The sequence below is a fragment of the Tigriopus californicus genome, chromosome 9 (assembly GCF_007210705.1).
Source record: "Tigriopus californicus strain San Diego chromosome 9, Tcal_SD_v2.1, whole genome shotgun sequence".
Taxonomy (NCBI): domain Eukaryota; kingdom Metazoa; phylum Arthropoda; class Copepoda; order Harpacticoida; family Harpacticidae; genus Tigriopus; species Tigriopus californicus.
This window is the reverse complement of record NC_081448.1, coordinates 8,023,902-8,030,511: the sequence shown is the minus strand read 5'-3', so window position 1 is coordinate 8,030,511 and position 6,610 is coordinate 8,023,902. Positions and strand designations below refer to the sequence as shown.

At 38.8% G+C, this 6,610-nt stretch overlaps 1 long non-coding RNA gene across 1 annotated transcript; it reads right to left on the bottom strand.

The window, feature by feature from the left end:
- Positions 1 to 5,005, bottom strand: LOC131886994 (uncharacterized). Its single transcript, XR_009373967.1, has 3 exons — positions 4,444 to 5,005; positions 3,066 to 3,417; positions 1 to 1,779 (listed from the first exon to the last, which is right to left on the bottom strand). It is a non-coding gene; the product is annotated as an uncharacterized LOC131886994 (long non-coding RNA).
- Between the last annotated feature and the right edge of the window lie 1,605 nt (positions 5,006 to 6,610).

Below are 6,610 nucleotides of genomic sequence, written 5' to 3'. Positions count from 1 at the left end.
AGAGGGGATGGGATGACATCTGATGACTTTGAACATTGATTAACAATTCCAGGCCCCTTCATACTCTAAGTTGGGGTTATCCTGTGTCAAAATTGTTAGAAATTGAGCTAACTAGGAGGGCAAGTTGGTATGACAGAGAGATTTGGAGAACTGTTATTTTATTCGACAAACGCATGGTTTTTATAATTGACTAGAGTGATGACTAGATGCGAGTAAGAGCATAAAGTGCAAATCCCAACACTTCCCCTCACTTTATGATAGGGAATATCACAGTCAATAGCATGCAGAGGCACATGGCCCACCATCCAGTCTCCAGGGCTCTCTCTCATGGCCCACCATCCAGTCTCCAGGGCTCTCATGGCCCACCATCCAGGCTCCAGGGCTCTCATGGCCCACCATCCAGGCTCCAGGGCTCTCATGGCCAACCATCCAGGCTCCAGGGCTCTCATGGCCCACCATCCAGGTTCCAGAGGAAACTCTGCCCCTCCATTCGGGTTCCAGGGGAAACACAGCCCCTCCATTCGGGTTCCAGGGGAAACAGCAGCCCCTCCATTCGGTTCCAGGGGAAACACAACCCCTCCATGAACCGGGCATAAGGCCAACCACGAACCGGGCACACTAGGCCCAGCACGAACCGGGCACAACAGGCCCACCACGAACCGGGCACACTAGGCCCACCACTAACCGCCGATCCCTTTCGGCACCCAAGTAACTCTCTTTTCCATGGGCATTGCTGCCCACCCTCCTAGACTCAACTCGCCAAACACTTTTCACATTACAATTGCAGTGCTGGCGGTGCTGGGCCCATAACCTATTAGAAATTGAGCTAGCCAGGAGGGCAAGTTGGTGTGACAGAGAGAGTTGGAGAACTGTTATTTTATTCGACAAACGCATGGTTTTTATAATTGACTAGAGTGATGACTAGATGCGAGTAAAGAGCATAAAGTGCAAATCCCAACAAAAATGAATCACAATCAATACAGTTTTCTTTGTTATAAACCATCGTGGATCGAATGAGTTAAGTTCTGTAGTGGCTGAAAATGGATTCCTTGGTTGGAAGGGTTGGGGAGGATGCTGTCGTCCACGAAATATTTGCTCTTTGGAAACAAACTTTAAACATGTTCAAATCGAGAAATGTTTGTGAAATGCTTGTGAAATGCCAAACAATGTTTGTCAAATGGCTAATTATTTGCCCAATTATTTGTCGTGTAGACGCACCATAACTTCCGTGCCACAGGTTTTGGTAGATTTATTTTGTTTGTGTAGACGCACCATAACCAACCCAATTCCTAATCATACTTGAGAGAGCATGTCCAATACAGTGTCTCAAAAGTGCATGAATCAAGAAGGCTGTGTTGGATTAGCAAAACCGTGCTCGCAATTTTTTTTGGTCCTTCCATTTTCTGGATTGTTTTTGCTAGTTGCTAATGAATTACCATTTTTGAGTAATTCGCCAATACATTTGTAGCAATAGCAAATTCACCTTGCTTTGGAAGGAGTTCTTTTATTTCCAGAAAAGCACCCCGAATTATAACATTTTAAATCAATTCAATAAAGTGATGGACAAAAACAGTATGATAAAGCATAATAGCACATGGATTACGAGTTGTCCTTCAAATAAATATTACAAAACAGAAGGAATGGGTGGTTCTCAGATTCTGAATCACACATTACATGGCCTTTTGAATCCTTATGTTGGGTTTTTTTGCTGGAACCAGAGGTTTTTTGTCGAATTGCATCTTCCAATTCTGTTGAAAATGTTGCACTAAAATGCGACGTCTTTGATAAAATTGAAGTACTTAGAGCCAACATCTTTGAGCTACTTGATCAGTTGATGGAGAGATTGAGTATCTTTTGGTATATACTTTAACAGAAGTTGATGAAATTTCACGGAAAAAACGGGAATTAATAATTTAGATAACATTTGTAAAAATGTAATTGTAAAAGATGACTGAAATTTGGGACCTCCCTTTTCATAGTAAATTGATTGCTTGGTCAACTTCTCGGTATTAAAATGCTATCATTGCGGTAAAAGGTAGAATAAAATCCTGAGTAGATCAGATAACCAGCACCTAGGTACATCTGCCAATTTCAATGTTAAGGGCACACAAGATATTGAGACGAACCATTTCAGTCATAACAGGGCTTGGAGAAAAGTTTTTTGAATTAATTTCATTTTTTGGAGTTTTTGTCAGGCAAATGTTTATTCTCAGAACCTCTAATTTTGATGAGAAAAAATGGGGGGGGGGGGGGCAATGGGATTGGAGGGCTCAAAAGTGTGAAGCTTGATATTCACTACAATTGCTTCCGAGTTCTGGTTGAGGAAAAAGCTCGTGGGTACTTTTGAAGATGCATTGTACAAGATACCTTTTTGCACTTCCTTTAGATAATAATATACTGCATTGTCCTAATCTTCTGGGTTTACTGCACTATAGTAGTTGTACTCTATTTCTCATACTATTCGTGCTTGCCTTTTTGACAAAAGCTCAAGCTTTTCCTAAACATGCAAACAAGAACTCAATACTTTACACACAAAAGAGCAAATATAAAAACGTTTGCAAATTAGCGCAGGTATCTTAACCCTGAGTGATAGTTACAAAAGCACCTAGAGGAATCAAATTTGATCTAGAGACCTGCATGGCTTAGCGTATTAATTTGGGGGTCCAAGTTAGGCGACAAATTAAAGGCCTTTTGATTTCAAAGGTTTTAAAATAACGAAATATATTGAAACCTTTGGTAATTGCTTGAAACTTTTGCAAAATTAGGTTAATGCTGTCTTTTTTGCTTTTAAGCAGGCGTCATCTTAGCGTTTGAGAAATCTTTTTCCTGTGAAAATAAACTAGTTGGTACTTTCAAAAAATGTTTAGGGAGTGTTTGGCCATCAAAAAGATTTTTTTTCGAGCCCTGTCATAACAAATATTGGTTTAAAGTTTGTTCCTTATTTGATTTCACGATTGGCTCCAAACCAGTGCAAGTGACTTTTAGCTAATCAAATAACTGGCTGCTAAGCACAGTTTTTTTGCGATAATGTTTATTCCATGAGTTGTTGGCTCTAAGAACAGTACTGAGACTGTGTTGGTGTCATTCAAAGCGATGCTGTTTCTGTCTCTTGATTTGTAGGGGAGAGGGTCGAACTCGCAATAAGTTTTTGTCGAGCCTTGAGAGGGTACAGAATTCCTGTGGAAACTTCGCCTAATGTCGCGAGGGATCGATTAGAAGAACAGCTCAATCCACTTTGTTTTTTGTCGTCCCGATAAATTCATTTCACGGAATCTTGTGCTAGATGCTTGTGAAAAATTCCCATCTTGTCGAGTCTCATGAGTTTGATAATCGTGTACTGGATCAACGTTGTTTTTGGGCCGCAGAGTTTAATTCTGCAATCCAATCAGTGCATTCATCTTCGGTAGACGTTTTAAACTGGAAGTCAAATAGAGAACATGTTTTTCACATTTATGCAAAAGAGAGCTCATGTGGCTATTGAAGACAAAAAAGTACTGTTTGAAAACCGTTACAAACTACTCTGTGCCGGACCAAGGATTTCTATGTCGGACACACTCGATGCTGCAGTGGGACGTTTACGCAAAGAAACAATATCCATTTTCCATCAATGTCTGATGATTCATGTTCTCAAACTTATGCAAATTAGATTTATGCGTATCTTGGACCCTTATTTGCATCGTTTTGCATCCTAAACCTTTACTTGCATCTTGGGGCCTTTTTCACATTTTCATGCATCTTAGGCTTCTTTTGGCTGATTTTGTGTGGGCCGGAAAATTGTATTTTCATAATTTTGATGAGAAATTAGTAGCCCTGACGCTTCTTTTCACTTGAATTTGCCAACATTATGTCAACGAAACACTTCTCAATGCTTTTCACAATTCACATTGGTGGTGGACCCCTCTGTGCTCATCAGGCAGGTAGGCTTCCCACAGTGCACTGTGCCTGAGAAACAAATACTTTGTGTGCAAGCTCTACTATAGATGGTAATCAGAGACTAATTTTCCACAACAACTACAGCCGTGTTCGATCTGAATGTTCGGCATGGAGTACGTCAGTAGTGGAATGGAAAGCTTGGTGGAAGATCGAACGTCTTCTAGCAAGGTTTTGTAGAGCTATGCGTTACCTCACTGATGCATTCCCACTGACAGAGTGCTCAATAAATTCCATCTTCATGTTCAAGCATTTGCTTAGGAGGTAACGCAATACTGAAACGTCTTCTAGTAAGGTTTTAGAGAGCTTTCAACTCCACTATTGCCATACTCCATGGTTTGGCTCAGGGCAAGCAGGACAATTTGAGGAGCTGTGGGGCTAGAGTGGTGCTATAGTAGGATCTGCTTATGTGGGATCTAATTGAATTGACCCTTTGATGGAAGCACTGAGGGAGAGCTGGAGACGGTTTTAATGTTTTCTACTTTCTGATTGGGCTTGTTGACAACCACTTACCTCTGTGTTTATGATTCAGGGCAAGGACACTAAAGCAAGGAAACGCCACTTTTTTGTGATCATCAAACCTTTCCCGCCAAGTTAGACCTAAACTTTTGATGCAAATATTTTTCAATGTCAATTACTGGCATAACTATTGAACAAAATATGTGGCTAATATCATTTTTGTAACCACTGATGGTACCTGCTTCAAACCAACCATGTAAATATACTTTAAATGACTTTTAAATGACATGTCTTGAAGCACAACAACTGAAAAGTGCTAATTAGGGTTTCTTAATAAAGCAAGATTTACTCTACACACAATTGGTCAAAAAAATTTTGCTAATAATATTATTTGAAGAAAATTGTTTCAGAAACAGCTTGACCAAATTTCAAGCAATTTGATGAACTTGTTTTGAAAATATGATTCTCACTCTAGGGGTAGCCCTCAATCCAAATGTAGACATATTGTAGCTCTGAGCTACATGTTCTTCAAAATCATTTGGATATTTCATAATCATGGAATAATATATCTTAAGAGATATGACACCTGTTTTATTGGACTATTTTGGATGCTTTTGACAAAACAAATTTATTGGAGTCCAAAGTTCAAATTGAAATCTAGTGTGCAGTACTTTGGTATTACTCAGTGCCCCTGAAATAATGCTTGCCTTTCATGCAAACTTCCTAAAAAGTAGAAATCTAAACTCTAACAAAAGATAGCTCATTCATTTTCCACCAATTCTTGATGGTTTTGTCAAAATACATGGATTAGTGTTTTCCTAATAAATTTGATGGTCATGGGTATTTCATTTATTCTTTTGAGTTCAAAATTAATTCAGAAATATTGACTATATGAAGGGAGTTGTGCTCAAAGACATTTAATTAAAAACACTTAAATTGTACTATGTAGTATGGATAATTTGTTTTATTGATACTAGAGTTACTGTCTTAATTCAACAAAATGGCCGAACTTGGCGGTCAGGGGAGAGCGTGTCGTTTCCTCTCTTTAGAGTCCCTATTCAGGGTAATGCCTGCCATCTCTTTCCTGGATACATGTTTATGAACCTGCAACACACTGGAAACATTGATAGAGCATATTTCATCAGGTAGGGCAGGCCAAAATTTGTATATGAATATGGTCTTTATGGACAACAAGTTTGCATAAAAATTAACCTGAATTTGCACAAAAATTGCAAATAAACTTGTCCAAACATAGGCACCATCTCCTTCTTGACCATATTACTATCTATAACAATAAAGTGGCACACCAAAAAATGTGTTGTACACCATGTGTTGACACGCAAAAGTGGGCACACAAAAAAATGTGTTTGCAGCACACCACAAGTAGAAATTGGCGCACCAATTTTCAAAAAGTACATACAAAGAGAAAAAATGGCACACCAAAGAAAAAAGAAGACTCAAACTAAGCACACAGAAAAGGTTTTAAAGTACACCATACATGAAAGTGGCCCACCAATGAAAAAAAAGCCACACAAACAGTAATGAAACAACCTGAAAAATAAAGCTAGAAATCAATGATTTAGAGGCGCTTGGGTTGTTGAGGCACCCAGTAATACTGATGAAAAGCAAGATGATCAGCTTGTAAACTTCGATCTTGATTCTTTATGTTTCCCATTCCAGCTCAAAAGGCATCAAAAACAAGTTTCATTCAATACAGCTGATTTGAGTACGCCATAATAAGCTCATAACGATATTTTATAAACACAAATTACTCACAAAGTTAAGTAGAAACCAACTGCAATTAAGCTGTTTCACCACAACTGGAAACTAAAAGATGCTGTTGTAAGCGCAAACTGCTCAAAAAGTTATTTGTAAAATAATCTGACTTAACAAAATGGCTTCCTTGTTTCCAGGATACAGTAGGTGGTAAAGAAAATGTCTTTTTGCACCTTCGCCAATTAGGCCATTTTGAGACTAGATTTAAGAAATCTGGCATCTGAAAAGGCAGAGATATGTAGTTTCCTCACATGGCATCAGAAATGTTCTTCATGTAATGTGGTGCTTATGAGGTGCATACACATACCACGTTCATATCTGCATATTCTGATAGCGCAAAGTAATGTTTAAAACTAGGGAGAGAAGTTGGTTGCGTTTGTATGCTTTGTACGTATGAGTTAAGTTGGTCAATGAATCCCTATATCTAATTCTTAATGAATTGAGT